Consider the following 23,442-nt stretch of genomic DNA (forward strand, 5'->3'; position numbering starts at 1 on the left):
TGCCTGCGCTTCTCAGTGTCTGCGGGATGACAGGCTGGATGGCAGCTTTCTGCTGTGGTCCAGCCTGTCATCTCGATGTAGCAGAGCTGGAGCTGTCCTGGGAACCATCAAAAGGTAAGGATGATGTTGCTTTATTATTTTTCTTTTATTGCAGGAGATCGTTGGCTTCAGCTGGAATGGGCGTGATGGTAAGTATGGTTTAATTTAGAACAATAAAGAATTGTGTGTTTATTTCAATTAAAGGACTTTATTCTGGTTGTTTGTATTTTTTTTTAACTTTGACTATGGGGTTAGTAATGGGGGTGTCTTATAGACGTCTCTCCATTACTAACCTGGGCTTGATGTCAGCTGGCATTATAAGCTGACATCAACCCCAACCCTATTACCCCACTGCCACCGCTACAGGGCAGTGGGAAGAGCAAGGCTAAGTGCAAGAATTGGCGCATCCTATGGATGCGCCATTTCTGGGACGGCTGACGACTGGTGTTTCTAGCCTGGGAGGGGGCCAATATTCATGGCACCCTTCCTGGGCTACTAATATCAGCCCCCAGCTGTCTGCCTAGCCTTTGCTAGCTATTAAAATAGGGGGGACCCCACGTCATTTTTTTGGGGGGGTCCCCCATTTTAATAGCTAGTAAAGGCTAGGTATTCAGCTGGGGGCTGATATTAGTAGCCTGGGAAGCTCCGTGGGTATTACCCCCTTCCCAGGCTTCAAACATCTGCCCCAGCCATCTGCTTAACCTCCGCTAGAGCCTATAATTATGGGGAACCCCACGCCAATTTTTTTTTAAATAAATCCTTTATTTTAACACTAAATGACAAGTACAGTAACCAACACTGTCACTGTACTTCTTATATATGTGACTGACATGTTTCTATCTATCTAATCTATGTGTGATGCTCTATTCCTTCTTGTCTAAATTGTCGGGTACCGGTGTATGCCGCTGCTGAATTGCCGGCCGGCTTTTTTAAAGAGAGCGTCTTCTGAGCAGTTTGTCAGCTTTTGGACACCTTTGAAGGTGTTTTCTATGTATTTCTATGTGTTTTTGTTTGTCTGTCATTGGTTTTAACGGTGTTCAACGGTGTTCTAAGGTGTTCGACGAACAGTTCCTCGAACATCCCGGTGTTCGACTATCCGAACCGAACCCAAACACTATGGGGGTGGCTCAACACTAATTACGACCCTATGTTAAGGAGACGAAGTCTTATGTACTAGATACTGGTGACTTTCTATCAACAATCAAACAATTAACTGTCCCAGATAACTCCATACTGGTATCATTTGATGTGTGCAGTAGTTTGTACACATCAATTGACCATAAAAGTGGCATCAATGCCATTGTATCAGTCTTACAGAAAAAATACTATAGAGAAAGCAGAAAAAATCCAGCTCACAGATTAAGTCCAAAAAAGTGCATTTTATTTTCCAAGGTACATGAAGCAAAGATTAAAATTGTGTGTTTTAATCTTTGCTTCGTGTACCTTGGAAAATAAAATGCACTTTTTTGGACTTCATCTGTGAGTTGGATTTTTCTGCTTTCTCTATTGAATGTTGCACCCTGCCCAGGTGTTCTCCGTGCTCTAGAAGTGTGGAACTACAGGTGGTGAGCTGGATTTACTTCTGTGACTTAGAAAAATACTATACGTAGGGAAAATTGGGAATTCATTATCTCCCTACTGAATATTGTTCTATACAGAAACTATTTTCGTTTTGGTGACCAATTTTATGGTCAGTGCCAGTGCTCAGCAATGGGGGTGAATGTTGTCTCAACATATGAACATATGCTAATCTCTTCATGTCCGAGATCAAGGAGTCCTTTGTGTACCGCAGCCACCTGTACACATAACACTGTGTGATGTGGCTGCGGTACATAGATGACATCTTTGCTATCGGGACCGGTGACCTCTCATCCCTTGAAACTTTCTTGGGAGAAGTCAATTAATTCACCCCACATTGAAATTCACCATGGTCAACTCACATGACCAGCTCAGTTTTCTGGACACCATGGTTTATGTACAACAGGGACGTCTTTTGCCGGATCTGTACACAAAACCCACAGATAAAAACTCTGTCCTATCCTATCAAAGCTTCCACCTGCCAACAACCATTAAATCTCTCCCTAAAAGTCAATATCTACAAATCAACAAAATAGTCACTGACCCTATACGTAGACAGAAACATCAAAATGAGATGACAAATAAGTTTAGGGCTAGGGAATATCCACAGAGTGAGTAGGAGAAAACATTACAATCCCTAAAGGAGGATAAATGTAAAACTAATGAGCACAGAATCCCTTTTTTCCACTTTCAGCCAATATAGCGGCACAGTTGGACATATTGCGTCACTATTGGCCATTGATAAGAGATTCACACCCACACATTCAGGCCTTCCAGGAATGTCCAATAATGGCTTATCAGAAGGAAAAATCACTTTGTGAGGAACTAGTGAGGGTGGATATTGTAAGTAAAATACCAAGACAAAGATTTTTATCTAAACCAATATTTGGAACATTTCCATGCCTATCATGCTGTAATTGCAATAATGTATGAAAAAGAGAGACATTTCAACATTCACATGCGGGCAGAGTGTTCAAAATCAAAGGCAACACTGACTATGTGGTCACCGGTCCTTGTGGACTCCAATACGTTGGAGAGACCACATAGCCAGTGAGCCAGCGTATTGGCCAACACAAGACCAATATTAGAACAAAGAAAATTGAGATTCCTATCCTTAGCATTTTTGTGAGCATAAACATGGTGTCAGCCAATTCAGATTTCAGATTATAGACAGTGTACCACACTTAACTAGAGGTGGGGATAGAATTAAACTTTTGAAACTAAAAGAAATGATGTGGATTAGACGACTGGGGACCATGTACCCTAGAGGTCTGAATATGGAACACAATCTATTACCCTTTATCTAATGGTATGTGTTCTTATTCTCTAGGCTTGCGGAACATGTGACATCTTATTGTGAGTATGGAGAGTAAAAGTGAGTGAAGTGACTGTCTATATTACATACAGTATATTAGGATCATCTACACATGATGTAGACAATGGTTTGGGTGGATTTTTTCACATATCATGTACACTGCTCAAAAAATTAAGGGGACACTAGAATAACACATCTCATTGAATACTTTGTACTGTACAAAGTTGAATGTGCTGACAACACAATCACACAAAAATCATCAATGGAAATCAAATTTATTAACCAACGGAGGCCTGGATTTGGAGTCACCCTCAAAAGTAAAGTGGAAAAACACACTACAGGCTGATCCAACTTTGATGTAATGTCCTTTAAAACAAGTCAAAATGAGGCTCAGTATTGTGTGTGGCCTCCACGTGCCTCTATGACCTCCCTACAATGCCTGGGCATGCTCCTGATGAGGTTGCGGATGGTCTCCAGTGGGATCTCCTCCCAGACCTGGACTAAAGCATCCGCTAACTCCTGGACAGTCTGTGGTGCAACGTGACGTTGGTGGATGGAGCGAAACATGATGTCCCAGATGTGCTCAATCAGATTCAGGTCTGGGGAACGGGCAGCCCAGTCAATAGCTTCAATGCCTTCATCTTGCAGGAACTGCTGACACACTCCAGCCACATGAGGTCTGGCATTGTCCTGCATTAGGAGGAACCCAGGGCCAACTGCACCAGCATATGGTCTCAAAAGGGGTCTGAGGATCTCATCTCGGTACCTAATGGCAGTAAGGCTACCTCTGGCGAGCACATGGAGGGCTGTGCGGCCCTCCAAAGAAATGCCACCCCACACCATTACTGACCCATTGCCAAACAGGTCCTGCTGAAGGATGTTGCAGGCAGCAGATCGCTCTCCACGGCATCTCCAGACTCTGTCATGTCTGTCACATATGCTCAGTGTGAACCTGCTTTCATCTGTGAAGAGCACAGGGCGCCAGTGGTGACTATATCAATCCTGGTGTTTTGTGGCAAATGCAAAGCGTCCTGCACGGTGTTGGGCTGTGAGCACAACCCCCTTCTGTGGACGTCGGGCCCTCATACCACCTTCATGGAGTCGGTTTCTAACCGTTTGTGCAGACACATGCACATTTGTGGCCTGCCGGAGGTCATTTTGCAGGGCTCTGGCAGTGCTCCTCCTTGCACAAAGGCAGAGGTAGCAGTCCTTCTGCTAGGTTGTTGCCCTCCTAAGGCCCCCTCCATGTCTCCTGGTGTACTGGCCTGTCTCCTGGTAGCGCCTCCAGCCTCTGGACACTACGCTGACAGACACAGCAAACCTTCTTGCCACAGCTTGCATTGATGTGCCATCCTGGATGAGCTGCACTACCTGAGCAACTTCTGTGGGTTGTAGAGTCCATCTCATGCTACCACGAGTGGGAAGGCACAATCAACATTCAAAAGTGACCAAAACATCAGCCAAAAAGCATTGGTACTGAGATGTGGTCTGTGGTCCCCACCTGCAGAACCACTCCTTTATTGAGGGTGTCTTGATAATTGCCAGTAATTTCCATCTATTGTCTATTTCATTTGCACAAGAGCATGTGAAATTGATTGTCAATCAGTGTTGCTTCCTAAGTGGACAGTTTGATTTCACAGAAGTTTGATTTACTTGGAGTTATAATTTGTTTAAGTGTTCCCTTTATTTTTTTGAGCAGTGTATATTCTATTTGGTAGTATAACACTTTATGCATATGGATACATATTGGGATATCACATTAGGGACAAAAGATAGTGACATTATAATATTTTTTTTAATATCCATATATGGTAAGTATTAAAAAGTAGATGTGTATATTATATGTGCAAAAATATTGGTAATCATTAGGTCCCTAGTGGCCAATACGGGCTGACCACAACACAGCATTATATGACCTATCTATATACAGGATGTGATGCCTTGTGATGCCTTTCATATGCAATTAGTGCACATTTTCATATACAGTGACTGTTTGGCGATACTGTGCGGCTATATCTACACTGATAATAACTCCCTCCATGTAGAGACATGGGGACTACGGGTTTGTCCTATTAAAATCATTCAGCATATGCATGGCCCCCCATGGGAGGAGCCATTTCTTCATTGCTTTATGACATCCAGCCACATGACTATGGAATGGGCTGCTACTAGCCAACATGATGTAATGGAGGCACATGACCTCAATCTAGTGACATGTGATCACATGATATCAGCACAGAGCACCAGGTATACATACAGCTGATGTAGGAGGAAATATTAACCCCTAATTGGATACACCCATATACTGTACACCAATGCCTGATACACTGACATGACAGTTACACCTAAGTTTGAGAGATATTCCCTGATTGGTGTTTGCATAATAAGGGCACATTTCCCCGTCTTCTTTTGAACTATGGGATAAATACACTACAGCACCATGATCATGGGAAAATTATCAAGATGACATGGATCTGCACATCACTGATACATATAATTCAATAGTGAAGTAAGGAGAGTAAGTGTTGTTTTTTAATTGTATTATGTTTTAGCGCTATGTCTTTCAATTGTATACAGTCTGCATGGTAACATGGGAGGGACCTGCGGGAGGAGTCGGAAGGAGTGGTCCAATGGTTCCCAGATATAAAATGTCTCTGTGTACTGCATGTATGTTATAGCATCATCTGCCATTTTGTTTATGCTTGAAAAAAGACCGCTTGCTGGCCGATACGTCCTTTATTCATCCAAAATACACCCTAAAAGCAACGTTTCGGCCAGCAAGCGGCCTTTTTTCAAGCATAAACAAAATGGCAGATGATGCTAACATACATGCAGTACACAGAGACATTTTATATCTGGGAACATATCTCTCTGGTGCCTTGGAAATGATTTGTCTCTGTATGTATCACAGTAGTAACAGAAGAAATTGGATTTTTTACTGTAGAGCCTTGGATACAGCAGAATCTCAGCGCAAAATAATTACAAGCTCAGATGTGGCCTGCTTTATGTAGCCTGGTAGGAGCAGAAAAAAATTGCGTTTCATAAGGTGTACTTCAAAAATGGAGCACAATATCAGCACAACAGAGTTCTATACTGAAATGTGCCCTGCTGTCTCTGTCGGGACCACACTAATAGCAAAAACGATCTGCTGGAAGATCGATTTCCGAGTCAGACCGGATCCTATCTAGCTAAACTATCTGACTTACAAGCAACCGCCTAGCTGACTATCTCAATCTCTCAGTATCCAGGAGCATGAACAGCCTCTATGCGCTGTTACACTGACAAAATGGCGCTAAAACAACTTGTCTGCTTTTTATATGGAGAGGGACATGTGACTTCAGCAGCTAATGACACAAGCCCTTGTGTCTGGACATTTTGGATGGTTCCTGCGCCCTGATTGGCTTGCCGGAATCTCCACACATTAAGAAAAAAAATGAGATTAACAGTCTGCTGCTACGCTGACCTCTCCCCACTCCCTCCTCATCAAACACGTCCCCCTGCTCATCATACAGCACCATTATCCTAGGCAAAGTCCTAAAAAATACAGTAGTGGAAATGCGATCATTTACTGGACTTTTGCCAAATTTGGTCAAATTTCAGTAAATACGTTCGGGGGTCCGATTACAAATCTTAATGTGCAATGTCAGTGCAGAATTTGAAAAAAACTAACGTTTTCCGAACATGTTCGCTCACCTCTACGAATAACTGCACAAGTTCTGTACCAATTTGTTTCAGCAACCACAGTATAATTCAGTGCCTTTCCTGCCGTGTAGTCCTCACAGGGCCGGCTCCAGGTTTTTGTGGGCCCTGGGCGAAAGAGTCTCAGTGGGCCCCTTTAAACACATACCACGATTCATGATGCACAGATACCGCAGAGAAATATATATATAGTACAATGCCGAAGATTTCACTTTTTACATTACATGAGCGATATCCATTGTAAATTCTACAATAGCTCAGAAACCGGCGAATTCTCTCAGCGCACAGTGCAGACCAGACAGTATAGTCCTCCATACAGTATTATGGGTCTCATATATTGCTCCATGCAGAATACTGGTCCCCATATAATGCTCCATACAGGATACTGGTCCCCATATAACGCTCCACACAGGATAGTGGTCCCCATATAATGCTCCATACAGGATACTGGCCCCCTTATAACTAGAGATGAGCGTTGTTCTACTCGAACTGTTCGCCAATCTCAAATTCGAGCTGTTTTGGGCGGTGTTCGAGCCGGTCGGCGAACACGAACAATTTGAGAAAAATTCGGCTGTTCGAGGTTATGTTCGATAACTGTTCGTGCACCAAAATCATAACTGGATTTTTTCTCAGTAATGATGAAAATTAATGTTAATACGCAGTTTGAGTGTACAGCGGGGCGGGGGGAGGGGCAGGGGATGGATCTCTGCAGGAACAATGAAGATCTCCATTTTTTTTTCTCTTTCCCGCATTTGCAGTGGGGAGGTGCAATCTGTCAGCCTATCAGCAGCGCACACACGGAGCGAAGTGCTTTTTTTCACACAAGCAAGGGCATGTGTCATTGGCAGTGTATGTCACATGTCCTTGCCCTATAAGACCAAGCCATTTTCCCCGTCGCCACCATTTTCTCACTGCTGCAGCTGCGTGTTAGACGGCACCGCTGTTGCTGTGTGCGCTATACCTTGTTAATTTCAAGCCAATTTTCGCACAAATATACAGATAGCTTGGGAGTAGGGAATAGTTGTGATTGCAGTCCTTTTAAGGACTAGGTTACAGCATTTCCTACGACTTTTATCAGGCAGGTCTGTGCTCTTAAATAGATAGATTGTGGGAGTAAAGACTAATTGTAATTGGAGTCCTTTTCAGGACTAGGTTACATCAGTTCCTATCAGTTTTTGCCAGGCAGGTCTGTGCCAGTGCTGTGCAAGTTTTTTTCACAGCATTTGGCTGAATCTAGCAAAGCTAATCCTTTTTGGCCTATTGCAGAGTGTGTTAGTCAGTGGAGTAGCCTATCTGTGTTGCAAGATATACCACCTGTGTATAGAATACCAATTTTTTTACTGCACCTAGTGAAGTAAAATCTTTTGGGCATAGCATCATTCTATTAGTCCATCTATACTGACCTCCATCAGGTTGCAAACTGAATATAATTTTTTTCTGCATCTAGCTCTGAAAAAATATTTGGGCTTCTAGCAGTGTGTGGGACTTGGTCTATTAGTCCATCTATACTGACCTCCATCAGGTTGCAAATTAAAAATAATTTTTTTCTTCATTTAGCTCTGAAAAAATATTTGGGCTTCTAGCAGTGTGTGGGACTTGTTCTATTAGTCCTTCTATACTGACCTCCAGCAGGTTGCAAATTGAATACAATTTTTTTCTGCATCTAGCTCTGAAAAAATATTTGGGCTTCTAGCGGTGTGTGGGACTTGGTCTATTAGTCCATCTATACTGACCTCCATCAGGTTGCAAATTAAAAATAATTTTTTTCTGCATCTAGCTCTGAAAAAATATTTGGGCTTCTAGCGGTGTGTGGGACTTGGTCTATTAGTCCATCTATACTGACCTCCATCAGGTTGCAAATTAAAAATAATTTTTTTCTTCATTTAGCTCTGAAAAAATATTTGGGCTTCTAGCAGTGTGTGGGACTTGTTCTATTAGTCCTTCTATACTGACCTCCAGCAGGTTGCAAATTGAATATAATTTTTTTCTGCATCTAGCTCTGAAAAAATATTTGGGCTTCTAGCGGTGTGTGGGACTTGGTCTATTAGTCCATCTATACTGACCTCCATCAGGTTGCAAATTAAAAATAATTTTTTTCTGCATCTAGCTCTGAAAAAATATTTGGGCTTCTAGCGGTGTGTGGGACTTGGTCTATTAGTCCATCTATACTGACCTCCATCAGGTTGCAAATTAAAAATAATTTTTTTCTGCATCTAGCTCTGAAAAAATATTTGGGCTTCTAGCAGTGTGTGGGACTTGGTCTATTAGTCCATCTATACTGACCTCCATCAGGTTGCAAATTGAATAAAAAAAATTTCTGCATCTAGCTCTGAAAAAATATTTGGGCTTCTAGCGGTGTGTGGGACTTGGTCTATTAGTCCATCTATACTGACCTCCATCAGGTTGCAAATTAAAAATAATTTTTTTCTGCATCTAACCCAGCCAATAGTTTTGGCCTAATACCACAGTTTGGCCACTCAGCTCTGCTCGGTTACCATCCATTGTTTTTTTGTGCAAACAACTCCAGAGTTGTGAATTAGTTAACCACCAAAATGAGTGGAAAAAGGCCTGCTGCTGGTGGAAAGGGGAATAGGCGTGTTGGGAAGGGGAAAAAAGGTTGTGTCCGTGGGGTAGGTGCAGAAGAAAGACCATCTTCCAGCCAAACTAAAATGTCTACTTCTTTTAGCGGACAATGTGATAAGATCCCTTTCTTACGGCCACGCCAATCGCTACAAATTCCAGATGAGGCACAAAAACAGCAGGTGCTTCAACGGATATCAAGTGCTCCTTTAAGTGGGCTCTCCTCCACATCAACTTCAACATCACAAATACTCCAGTCCTCAAAGGTGTCACCCAAATCGCACTTGCTTCCTCACAGCTCCCAAATCTCCAGCTGCCCGTCTGAGTATGAGGTAGAACAGATGGTTGAGTCTGCAGAGCTGTTTACTCATACTATAGCCTGGGAATCAGAGGTCGACTCCAGCGCTTCTGTGAATCCAGACGAGGAAATGATCTGCACTGATGCCCAGAATCTTTATGAGTCGGATCCAGGACCAGACGCAGAAGGTTCTGACCATAATGTAGACCCTCATTCCCAAACTGTAACTCCTGTTGGTGGAGACAATGAGGAAGACGATGATAAGACTCAAATACCTGATTGGAGCGACAACTTTAGTTTTTTGTCAGGGCAGGAACAGGTTGGCTCTGAGGACGACGGGTGTGATAACGCACAGGGTGATGATGATGAGGTCGGAGATCCCACTTACTGTCAACCCACAGTCAGCCAAGAGATGAGGTCAGCAGAGGAGGTGGAGGAAGATGCTAGTGACGACGAGGTCAGGTTGCGCCTTCCTGGACAGAGACGTAGTACTGGAAGCACGTCAACAACTGCATCCTCAAACACAACTCTGCCTCTCACCACAAGTCGTGGTGGCTCTTCAGGTCGCATGGGTGCTAAGCCTTGCATAGCCTGGGCATTTTTTCAGATCGATAAAGATGACCCAACTCGTGTTATCTGTAACATTTGTCAGCAAAAGCTAAGTAGAGGCCAAAAAATACATAGTTTGAGTACTTCATGCATGAACCGGCACATGGACATGAAGCATAAGTTGCAGTGGGAAGCTCAGTGTGCTACAATGCGGTCTAGCCGGCTGGGCCAACCACCGTCTGCCATATCTTGTGCATCCGCGGCCTCTTCATCCTCTGTGACTGGGGGGACAGCAGTCACACCTGTTTTGGGGCGCAGACCTGCCACCTCTTTACCCGCAACAGCCAGCGTGATTGGCAGGTCATCATTTTCTTTGGAGGTGGTAACACCAGCTGGTCTTGAGCGCTGTCCGACATCGATAGCACCACCTTTGGATCAAGGCAACCTAACATGTCCGCCTGCATCTTCCTCACAGACCGGCAGTTTGCCGGGGACACCCTTATCAACCCCGTCTAAGCACAATAGCCAGCCCTCGGTCCCTCAGATGTGGACAAGTAAAAGACCATTTCCTCCGAGCCATGAGAAAGCTAAGAGGTTGAATTTCACCATCTGCAAGCTCTTGGCTACAGAAATGCTGCCTTTCCGCCTGGTGGACACAGAGGATTTTCGAGACCTTATGTCCGTCGCAGTGCCCCAGTACCAGATGCCCAGTCGGCACTACTTCTCAAAGAAAGGTGTGCCTGCGCTCCACCAGCATGTCGCACACAACATCACCGCTTCTTTGAGAAACTGTGTGTGTGACAGGGTGCATTTCACCACAGACACTTGGACGAGTAGGCATGGACAGGGGCGTTACATGTCGCTGACTGGGCACTGGGTAACTATGGTGACAGCAGGACAAGGGGCTGCTGTCCAAGTCTTGCCGTCCCCACGAGTTGTGCGTCAATCCTCTTTATGTCATTTTTCCTCCACTGCTTCTGCCTCCTCAACCTCCTCTCGGTCTTCCACCTGCACCCAAAGCCTGTCTGGTCATGCCACAAGCTTTCTAACTGCGCAGAAGGGATCCTGCACACCTCCTTACTATGCTGGCAGTAGGGCTCAACGTCATCAGGCGGTTTTTACATTGAAATGTCTGGGAAATGTGAGTCACACAGCTGAGGAGTTGTGGTCAGCTCTGGAGAACCAATTTCATGAATGGTTGTCTCCACTGGACCTGAAACCAGGGAAGGCCGTGTGCGACAATGCTGCAAACCTGGGTGCGGCCCTTCGCCGGGGCAATGTCACACACGTGCCTTGTATGGCTCACGTGTTGAACCTGGTTGTCCAGCAATTTTTAGCCCACTATCCCAGACTAGATGGCCTTCTGCAGAGGGCACGGTCGCTGTGTGCTCACTTCCGCCGTTCGCATCCCGCAGCTCAGCGACTTACATCTCTACAGAAGTCGTTGGGCCTGCCACTTCACCGGCTAAAATGCGATGTGCCTACCCGGTGGAATTCAACTCTGCACATGTTGCAGCGACTGTGGCAGCACCGACAAGCCCTGGTGCAATACGTTCTGACGTATAGCCTGGGCCAACGAGATTCAGAGGTGGGGCAAATCACGCTGGAGGAGTGGTCTCAGATCAGGGACCTATGCACCCTTCTGCACAGTTTTGAAATGGCGACGAAGATGTTTAGTGCTGACGATGCCATTATCAGCATGACTATTCCGGTGATTTACATGCTGGAGCACATGTTAAACAGAATTCGGAGTCAGGTGGTGGCACAAGAGGAGGTGGAGGAAGTAGAGGAGGAGGAGTTGTATGCGGAAGGGCTAACATCTGCAAGGTCCAGACGGTCGGCAGCACCAGGGCGGCAGGCATGTGAGGGTGGGGGAGATGATTTTACCAGGGCGCATGGTAGCAGCCAAACTAGTGAGGAAGGTGCAGGAGCCCAGGAAGAAGTGGAGGACGAACTGATGGAAGACTCATCAGATGAGGGAGACCTTGATCACCTTTCTGTTGTGCGAGGTTGGGGGGAGAGGACAGAGGAAGGAAGCATGATTGTTACCTCGCCACCAACACAACAGGGACTTGGTGCTCCTGGATGCGCAACACACATGAGTGCCTTCTTGCTGCACTACCTGCAACATGACCCTCGAATTGTGAGAATTAGAAATAATCCTGACTACTGGGTTGCCACACTGTTAGATCCCCGGTACAAAAGTAAATTTGCAGAAATTATTCCTGCCATAGAAAGGGATGCACGCATGCAGGAGTATCAGCAGAGACTGTTGCAGAATCTTACATGTGCTTTTCCACAAAATACCAGTGGTGCACGTAGTGAATCTCACAGTTCCAACTTGCCAACCGTGGTCTGTATGGAATTGTTCAATAAAGGGCCCAAAATTAAGATAACATAGATGGGAGAGGTCTCTATGAATAGGAATTCCTAAGTATTTGATACCCTGTGAGGGCCAGGCAAAGGGAAAGTTGGACTGGATGGAATCCTATATGGATTTAGGGAGGGAGACATCGAGGGCCTCAGACTTCGCTGCATTGATTTTAAAATTTTACCATGTAACAAAGTGATCTATTTCAGCCATAACAGCAGGGATGGATATATGTGATTGAGTGATATATACTAGGACATCATCAGCAAATAGAGAGCACTTGTACTCGGTGCCTCCCACCTCAATCCACCTAATATTGGGGTTATGGCGAATTGATGAGAGCAGGTGCTCCGTCACTAGGATGTATAAGAGAGGGGACAGAGGACATCCCTGCCTTGTCCCATTGGTGATTGTGAAAGGTGATGAAAATGTTCTGACGCACCCCCTGGGCCTTGGGACACCCGGAGCCGGACCCTTTTTGGTGGATGCTGGTGGTTGTAGTCTTCGTGGCGGCGATCCGGTTCCGTGGCTCAGGGCGGTCAAACCAGTGGCGGAACTATTTATGTGGTTTTGATGTTTAAATGTCCGACTACGCCACCCGTGGATTGCGGTCAGAGTGAACCGCCGCTACAGGGCAGACCGCTAAGGCTGGTGTTGTGGGTGCAGCAGAGCGTAGCATAACTCCCCACGGGAGGAGTATAGCCTCAGGGCAGTGTATGCGGAGGATGGGGGTGATGGTGCAGGGCAGCAGCAGTAACGACACGGAGTCAGTGATGCAGTTCAGGGCCTTTACTCACAGTTCTTATTATCCAGACCACGTCTGCAGGTAACGGCTGCCCACGTCGTACTGTGCTCACCAGGTGAGGGGCTCAGACAACTCCCAGATAACTTTGGAGCGCTTCACAGGACCCCCTTTGTGTGTCCTTTGTCTGGCCTTTCTTACCAACACTTCTGTCCGGCTGCCTCGGGCCTCCTCTTGGTAAACTTGGCGCCAGTTTCCCTGACCCTATGTGGTGCCTTCCTAGCGGGTGGAGCAAGGGGCTGCGCCACATAAAATGTCAGAGCCTCCGGTTTCTAGCTGAGGGTCGTTTCCTGCCTCCACTAGTTCGGGGACCGGTCTCCCCCTTTGGCCTGACCCCTCCACGCAGGTGGATTCGGGCGTGCGGTGGCGACTCGCCCGTCCGCACCCCTGGGATCCCTTCATTCCTCGTTCCTGGAGCCTTCTCCGCTCCTCTTCCTTCCTTCTCCCTCTTGCAGGCCTGGGCCTCTGTTACTAGGCCCGCCTCCGGAGCAGAGCTCATGCAGAGCCCCTGCTCCCTGCCACTTCTGCTCAGACTTCTCTGCACTGAACTAAGATGGTGCCCACCTTTTATACTCCCTTCTTAATGCACCCAGGAACTGCTTCCTCCCTGCTCCTGCACTGCAGGGTTCCCCTTCCTCAGTGTTCCCTCCCCCCACTCCAGCCAGGGACAGGGACTGTCGTGCCCATCTCAGGGGCATATTGGTCGCCCTGCCCCACGGCAATGTGGTGTAATGCATGCAGGTGTCGGGTCCTGATCCACACTCCATCCTTATCTGAGAGTGAGATATCACACCTCTGGGTGAGGTGCAATACGTCTGTAGCAACCGAGCCCTCGGTGCTACAGTTCCATTTATCTTCAGCCTAGGTGACGTATTGTGATACAGGGCCGTGAGTTTGGCTATAAAAGGGTCCCCTAGACCCCTACCCCAAGCTTTTTAAGAGAATCATATATGGCGTGCCAGGAGACTCTATGGAATGCTTTCTCAGCATCCAACGAGAGTATCTACTTACAAATTTTTAACTGCATCTAGCCCAGGAAATACTTTGTGCCTAGTAGCAGTGTCTGCTAGTCAGCAGATTATCCCGGCTGTTAAGCAAGCTACACCACCTGTAGTTTGGACACTTAATTTTTTCAAAGGAAATGCTTCGGGACCACGGGATACTTAGTGAAGAGCATCAGGAGGCACCCCAAGGCATAGGGGCTGGGACTGGCACTAGGATGCCTTGCGGTGGACAGCCGAGCTCGATCCTTATAAAAGCTTTTTAACTGCAGCAGCTTTAGTGGACGCTACTGGAGCTGGAATTACGCGGCTGCTGGCATGAGACTTGCCCTCCAATAGATCCTTGTAAATGGATTTAAAGTGTATTCATTCAAATTAGAGGGACAATTTAAATTAAAAAGCTTAGAGCTGCCTCCACCACAGGGGGGCTCTCTCGACCCACCAGCGGACAGGCACCAGTATTGGGAGAGGGGGGCTGGCCGTCAGGGTTCACCGCGGCTCTGGCACAAACCCGGCGACACGGAGGTGGCACGGGCAGGAGCGGACTGGCCGTCTCGGCTTCTCACTTTTTGGATTTTAGAAGGGCATGACATGCCTATATCTGTGTCTCCCCCTCCTTTTACTCCTCCACCTCTTTTCTTTTCGCATGACTATATGTACTTGTCACTTTTCCATGTGTTAGTTGTGTCTTCTGAGCAGTTTGTCAGCTTTTGGACACCTTTGAAGGTGTTTTCTATGTGTTTCTATGTGTTTTTGTTTGCCTGCCATTGGTTTTAACGGTGTTCGAAGGTGTTCGACGAACAGTTCGACGAACAGTTCGGCGAACACACGGGTGTTCGACGAACCGAACCGAACTCGAACACTACGGGGGTGGCTCAACACTACTTATAACGCTCCATACAGAATACTGGCCCCCACATAATGCCCCATGCAGGATGTCACCCACCCCCCTTATAATGCCCCATGCGGGATGTCACCTCCCCCCCCAGATAATGCCCCATGTGGGATGTCACCTCTCCCCGCCCATATAATGCCCCATGCGGGATGTCACCTCTCCCCCCATATAATGCCCCATGCGGGATGTCCCCTCTCCCCCCCATATAATGCCCCATGCGGGATGTCCCCTCTCCCCCCCATATAATGCCCCATGCGGGATGTCACCTCTCCCCCCATATAATGCCCCATGTGGGATGTCACCTCTCCCCCCCATATAATGCCCCATGCGGGATGTCACCTCTCCCCCCCATATAATGCCCCATGCAGGATGTTACCTCTCCCCCCCATATAATGCCCCATGCAGGATGTCACCTCTCCCTCCCATATAATGCCCCATGCAGGATGTCACCTCTCCCTCCCATATAATGCCCCATGCAGGATGTCACCCCCCCATATAATGCCCCTTGCAGGATGTCACCTCTCCCCCATATATAATGCTCCATGCAGGATGTCACCTCCCCCCATCATATAATGCCCTATGCAGGATGTCACCTCTCCCCCTATATAATGCCCCAAGCAGGAGGTCACTTGTTTCCCCCCATATAATGCCCCATGCAGGATGTCACTTGCCCCCCCATATAATGCCCCATGCAGAATGTCACTTGTCCCCCCCATATAATGCCCCATGCAGGATGTCACTTGTTCCCCCCATATAATGCCCCATGCAGGATATCACTTGTTCTCCCCCCATCATATAATGCCCCATGCCTTCATGCATATATAAAAAAAAATCAAATACTCACCTCACTTCTCACCTTCTGCCGCTGCTCCGGACCCCTCACCCGCGCCGGCGTCTTCCCGCTCTTCACTGCCTGTGACGGCTCAGGAGAGAGCGCAGTGTAAAGACGTCACCGCGCCCTCTGACCTGGAACGTCACAGTGCAGCAGCCGCGGAAGAGACCGGAGCTGCTGCAGAGGCACTGGGAGAGGTAAAGTACTGCGCCAGGGCCCTGAGCAAGCAGGGGGGGGTGCGGGCGCTGACATCGACACCACTCAGCTCACGGGTCCCATAGCGCGCCAGGGTGCCCGACGGTGAGTGGGCCCCCCCGCCTGCTCAGGGCCCCGGCACTTGCTGGGTGCTGACGCCGGCCCCGAGTCCTGAGACAGGGTTCTCACTGAGGATTGAGCCTGTTCTTTTTTCCCCCACTTACAGTGTTGTCTCAAATTTCTTGCTGTGGTCACCTTGACGAGACAGTTACCACTGAACCCTACAGCCCTAGCCAGGTAACAGCACCTTCTATGTCTTTGTAACAAAGGAGATTGGCCACTTGTGTGTCTGCTCATTTCCCAGTTCTCTGTGCACAAGTGTGGCTCACAGTGCAAGCAAAAAGGCATCCACCTACTGTGTTCTATGCAGAAGCTGATGCTGTACTACGGGCTCTGCACTCTCACCATGCTTAAGAAACAGGATCAGCCTCCATCAGCCTACAGTGAAAGTCCTCATCAAAATGATCATTCTGTGCAAACTGCCTCCAAGTCACCTCATAAGAAATATGGCAATATCAGTCCATCAAACCTGAAGCTTAACCCCTTAGTGACCGAGCCAATTTTGACCTTAATGATCAGGCCAAATTTTTTAAATTTTACCAGTGTCACTTTATGTAGTAATAGCTCTGGAACGCTTCAACGGATCCTGCTAATTGAGATTGTTTTTTTGTGACATATTGTACTTCATAAAATTTTTCAATATGACTTGAGTTTATTTGTAAAAAAAATCAGAAATTTGGCAAAAATTTAGAAATGTTCACAATTTTCAAACTTTTCATTTTTATGCCCTTAAACCAGAGAGTTATGTAACACAAAATAGTTAATTAATAACATTTCCCACATGTCTACTTTTCAAGGTTGACCAGTAGTTTCTCATTTTTCCAACAAAATTTACAAAACCATTTCTTTTACGGACCACAACACATTTGAAGTGACTTTCGTGGGCTATGTGACAGAAAATACCCAAAAGTGACACCATTCTAAAAACTGCACCCCTCAAAGTCCTCAAACCCACCTTCAAGAAGTTTATTAACCCTTCAGGTGCTTTTCAGGAGCTATTTTTAGCCCCAATTTTTTAATTTTCACAAGGCTAACAGAAGGAAATAAATGCCAAAATTTGTTGTGCAATTGCTCCTGAGTACACCAATACCCCATATGTGGAGTAAAATTTCTGTTTGGGCGCACAGCAGGGTTCGGAAGGGAAGGAGCACTGTTTGACCTTTTGAATGCAGAAATTGCTGGAATCGAGAGCGGACACCCTGTCACGTTTGGAGAGCCCCTGATGTGCCTAAACAGTGGAAAACCTCAGAAGTTACTCCATTTTGGAAACTATACCCCTCAAGGATTTTATTCAGGGATATAGGGAGCATTTTGAACCCAGAGGTACTACACAGAATTTGCTAACATTAGGTCGTCATATTGAAAACTTTCATTTTTTTCACAAAAATGTAGTTTTAGCCCCAAATTTGTAATTTTCACTATGGATAATAGGAGAAAACAGACGCCATAATTTGTTATGCAATTTCTCCCAAACACGATGATACCCCATAAGTGGTCAAAAACTTCTGCTTGGGCACATAGCATGGCTATGAAAGGAAAGGGCGCTATTTGTCTGGAATAAATTGTGAATGCCATGTTGCATTTGGAGAGCCCCTGACAAGCGAAAACAGCAGAAACCTCCCACAAGTGACCCCATTTTGTAAACTAGACCCCTCAAGAAATTCATCTAGGGGTGTACTGAGCATTCTTAATTTACAAGTGATTCACAAAAAAATATAACTTCTTGATGTGAATTTTTTTTTTCCCACTAAAATACTGTTTTAGCACCAAATTTATAATTTACACAAGGAGTAATAGGAGAAAATGGACCCCATAATTTGTTATGCAATTTTTACTGAACACAGTAATACCCCATATGTGGTTGCACACTACTGTTTGAGCATACAGCAGGGGTCAGACGGAAAGGAGTGCTGCTTTTGACTTTTAGAATGCAGATTTTGTTTGAATAGATTGTGGGCTCCATTAGCTAAGCCCCTGAGGTGCCAGAACAGCAGAAACTTCCCAGGTGATCCCATATTGGAAACTGCACTGCCTAAGGCAGACGTGGGCAAAGTGTGACTCACGGGCCACATCCGGCCCTCTGGCTGTTTGAGTCCGGCCCGCGGACCGAGACTGCCGAGGGTCTGGAAAACAGTGGCAAGGGGCCGCACCGTGCCCTCTCCTGCCACTACTTGTCTTATGTCTCCAATTCTCCATCCATGCTGACTGCATTAGTGGAGTGGTGGAGGAGGTGCCGTCGACCCCTTCCTCCACCAATCTGCGTGTGAAATAGCTGACACGATGACGTCATTTCATCGCATCAGAGCCTCTGCTGCTATCTGATGCAATGGGCCTCTCACGCTGAGCATGGGGGAGGCTATGGAGGTCATGCTGAACATGGGGATTCTTTGTGGGGCTCATGCTGCATATAGGGATGCTGTGTGGGGCTCATGCTGCATATAGGAGGCTGTGCGGGGCTCATGCTGCATATAGAAGGCTGTGCAGGGCTTATGCTGTAGATGGGGAGGCTTTGTGGGGCTCATGCTGTAGACAGGGAGGCTGTGTGGGGCTCATGCTGTATATGGGGAGGCAATGAGGCTCATGCTTCATATTGGGATGCTGTGTGGGTCTCATGCTGTATATACAGTGGGAGAAATAAGTTTTTGATTCCTTGCTGTTTTTGTACGTTTACTCATTGACAAAGACATGAAACAGTCTAATTTTAAGGGTAGGTTAATTTTAACATTGAGAGATAGAATATCCCAAAAAAACAAGAAATTCACATTATAGAAATTCTAAGTATTTGATCCCTCTGGCAAACAACACTTAATACTTGGTTGATGATGAGGCTTGCACACATGTCAGGAGGAATTTTGGTCCACTCCTCTATGCAGATCATCTCTAAATCATTAAGATTTTGAGGCTGTCACTTAGCAACTCGGAGCTTCAACTCCCTCCATAAGTTTTCTATGGGATTAAGGTCTGGAGACTGGCTAGGCCACTCCATGACCTTACTGTGCTTCTTTTTGAGCCACTCCTTTGTTGCTTTGGGTCATTGTCTTGCTGGAAGACACAGTCATGACCCATCTTCAATGCTCTTACTGAGGGAAGGAGGTTGTTGGCCAAAATCTCACAATACATGACCCCATCCATCTTTCCTTCAGTACGGTGCAGTCGTCATGTCCCCTTTGCAGAAAAACACTCCCAAAGTATAATGTTTCCTCCACCATGCTTAACGGTTGGGACGATGTTCTTAGGGTTGTAATCCTCCTTCTTCCTCCAAACATGGCGAGTTGAGTTAATGCCTAAGAGCTCAATTTTTGTCTCATCTGACCACACACCTTCTCCCAATAACTCACAGAATCATCCAGGTGTTCATTGGTAAACTTCAGAAGGACCTGCACATGTGCCTTTTTGAGCAGGGGGACCTTACGGGCACTGCAGGATTTTAAACCTTTAAGGCGTAATGTGTTACCAATGGTTTTCTTGGTAACTGTGGTCCCAGCTGCCTTGAGATCATTAACAAGTTCCCCCCCGTGTAGTTTTAGGCTGATCTCTCACCTTCCTCATGATCAAGGATACCCGACAAAGTGATATTTTGCATGGTGCCTCAGATCGATGTCGATTGACAGTCATTTTGTATTTCTTCCATTTTCTTACTATTGCACCAACAGTTGTCTCCTTCTCACCCAGTTTCTTACTTATGATTTTGTAGCCCATTCCAGCTTTGTGCAGGTCTATGATCTTGTCCCGGACATCTTTAGAAAGCTCTTTGGTCTTGCCCATGTTGTAGAGGATAGAGTCTGACTGATTAATTGTGGACAGGAGTCTTTTATACAGGTGATTATGTAAGACCGCTGTCTTTAATGCAGGTAACGAGTTGATTAGGAGCATCTAACTAGTCTGTAGGAGCCAGAACTCATAATGGTTTGTAGGGAATCAAATACGTATTTCTCACTGCAAAATGCAAAAAAAATCTAATTTATACAATGTGATTTTCTTGATTTTTTTGCATATTCTCTCAATGTTAAAATTAACCTATCCTTAAAATTATAGACTGTTCATGTCTTTGTCAGTGGGCAAACTTACAAAGACAGCGAGGGATCAAATAGGTATTTCCCCCACTGTAGGAGGCTTTGTGGGGCTCATGCTGTATATGGGGAGGGTGTGTAGGGCAATTAATGCAATCAATTATTAATTATATTAAGATCATTAATATATTGATATTAAAATTTAGCAAAATTAATTTCAGCCTATTGGTTCGGCCCTCCACAACAGTCACCGTCTCTCAAGTGGCCCCTCTGGAAAATTAACTGCTCACCCCTGGCCTAAAGAATTCATCTAGGGGTGTAGTGAGTATTTTGAACCCATAGGGTGCCTCACAAAATTTTATAACATTGAGATGTGGAAATATGACATTTTTGTGCTAAAAATGTAATTTTCGTATTTTCTGCAAACTTGTCCGGTACACAAGGGTTAATAGGAGAAACTGAAACCCATAATTTATTGTGCAATTCATCCCGCATGCGGTGATGCCTCCTCATATGTCGTCAGAAATTACTGTTAGGCCACACGTCAGGGCTGGGAAGGAACGAGAGCTATTTGGCTTTTGGAGCACAGATTTTAGTAGAATAGTTTGGGGGCAATATTTGCGGAGCCCCGAACGTGCCAGAACAGCAGAAAAACACCAAAAGTGACCCCATTGTAGAAATTGCACCTCTCAATGAATTAATCTACAGCTGCTGTCTATTTTATAACATCCACTCCAGGCTTTTTTTCTGGAGAATTGCAAATATGCCAGTTTGGTGCTCATAAATTGTGCTCCCATACATCGTAGGGCCCCCATACATTGTGCCTAGCTTGTGCTTCTGGTGATACACACCCCATAAATCGTTAAGTGGGCATTCCCCACTACAATAATGCCAAACATGTGGCCGTTTACTGTGGTTTAGGTACAGTGGGACTCAGAAGGAGGGGGTATTTGGATTTTGGAGAGCAGATTTCACTGGACTTTGAGGGGGCGGGAGCCGTCGCTATTGCAGAGACTTTGTTCTACCAGTAACGTGGGAACCCCCTATACTTCCAGTGATAGATGACGGACCTGAGTGGGGGCTGGTTTTGTGCGGGATAAATTATGGGTTTTTATTGGTAACATTTTGGGGTACATTATATTTTTCCATCGCTTCCAGAATAAGGCTGGATCCCATTCTTGTGTTCTATGCTGAGCACTTACCTTGGGGTTTCCGTGTAAATCCCACAAAAATACAATTCAGACGAAATCCCTGACAGAACCACCTACCATAATGAAGCAGATGGAGACACTTTGGAGTCCGTTAGACGTCTGCTTTGGTGGCATCCCTCATTTTAGGCGTGCACAGATCTGTGGTCACCCACACTTGTGCGCTAAAAAGACACATAAAATGATGGGACACAGACCAGTCCGAAGTGACTCCATCTCCCTCATAAGTGAGTGGTTCCGTCCAGGGTTTTGTCTGAATTGCGGTTTTGGAGAATTTACACGGAAACCTCAACGTAAGTGCTCAGCGGAGAGAGCAGGATAAATGTGAGCCGAGCCTCGTTCTGATTTTTTGGGAGATGGAATGAACATAATAGCTAGCAGTACAATAATATTTCTTATTTTTATTTTTGCGCGGTTCACCGTGCGGTATAAGTGATGAGGCGGATTTATTCTGCAATTACAGCAACGCTAGATTTATACTGTGTTTTTTTGTTTTTTTTAGGTTTTCCTGCTATGATACAGTTAAAATTCTTTTTTATAAAAAGAAAAAAAAAAGTCATTTTTGTCATCACCATATTCTGAGAGCTGTAATTTATTTTGTGGCGAACAGAGCTGTATGACAGCTTATTGTTTGTGGGACAAGTTACAGATTTTTGTTGCCATCATTTTGAAGCACAGAATTTTTGATCCCTCCATATTCAGATATTTCAGACACAGCATGATGAAAAACCAGCAATTCAGGGGGTTTTTTGCGCCATTCACCGTACGGTAAAAGTGATAACACCGATTTGTTTGTTGGGTCTATTACAGCGATAACAGATTTATATATTTTTTATACTTTGCTATTTTTACACACTAAACAATATTTTACAAAAATGAATTTGTTTTTGCATTGTCATATTCTGAGAGCTGTAACTTTTTTATATTTTTTGCAGAATGAGCCATATAAGGGCTTGATTTTTGTGGGATGATTTGGAGTTTTCATTTATACAATTTTTTACATACGACCTTTTGATTGTTTTTTTTTTTTTTACTTTTTTGTGAGTCAGTATGATGAAAAAGGTCGTTTTTGGCATGTTTTTATTTATTTTTTTTACTGCGTTCGGCATACGGAATAATGTGTCAGTTTTATATAGCAGGTCGTTCCGAATGCGGCAATACCAATTATATGTACTTTTTTTTGTTTGATCACAAACGCTGCGTTTTGTGTAGTGAAACGGATTGTAGTGATTTGTGTGCACTTTTCTTGTGTGGTTTTTTTTTTTTGACATTTTTTTTCACTTTTTCAATAAGTACCACTGTGGGACATGTATAATTTTTATTTAATCACTGGTCTCATACACTGCAGTACTTGTGTACTGCAGTGCATGAGACTGTCAGTGAGTCACTGACTCAGCCTGTGAGACCCAGCTTGTAGCTTGAGCTCACAGGCCACCGTACCCTGGGGTCATCAAATGACTTCAGGGTACCATGGTAACCATCGGCACCTGCGATTCTCATAGCGACCCCATTGTAATCACTTTAATATCGGTCACAATTGATTTCGGTATTTAAGGGGTTAATCAGCCCCGACTGGCTTCAAAACCAGCTGGAAACACCTGCTGGAAATTCAGCTGCAGAGCAACACTATACTATTATTCCTCAGCATCGTTAAAGAGCGGCGTTGAGGAATGAGTACCCTTAACGACTGCCGTTAAAAGGCGTATCGGTGGTCGTTAAGGGGTTAAATAGTGTTTTTTACCAAATTCATCATGTTGAATTGGTGCAATAGTTGCTGCAGAATGGAATAAAATATGTTTTTTTTCAGAATTTTGTTTCTCATGTGCCAAATACTTGAATTCCAAGTGGGTGTTCTCAAACAGTTTTCTCTGGGGGCATGTACTTCTCGCAGTATTATGCTGATCAATCATAAGCAGGCAGCAACACTTAAAGTAAAGAAAACGCCCTCAC

The sequence above is a fragment of the Phyllobates terribilis genome, unplaced genomic scaffold, assembly GCF_046119375.1.
Source record: "Phyllobates terribilis strain yellow unplaced genomic scaffold, ASM4611937v1 Scaffold_9__5_contigs__length_417890890, whole genome shotgun sequence".
In the NCBI taxonomy this organism is placed as follows: Eukaryota; Metazoa; Chordata; class Amphibia; order Anura; family Dendrobatidae; genus Phyllobates; species Phyllobates terribilis.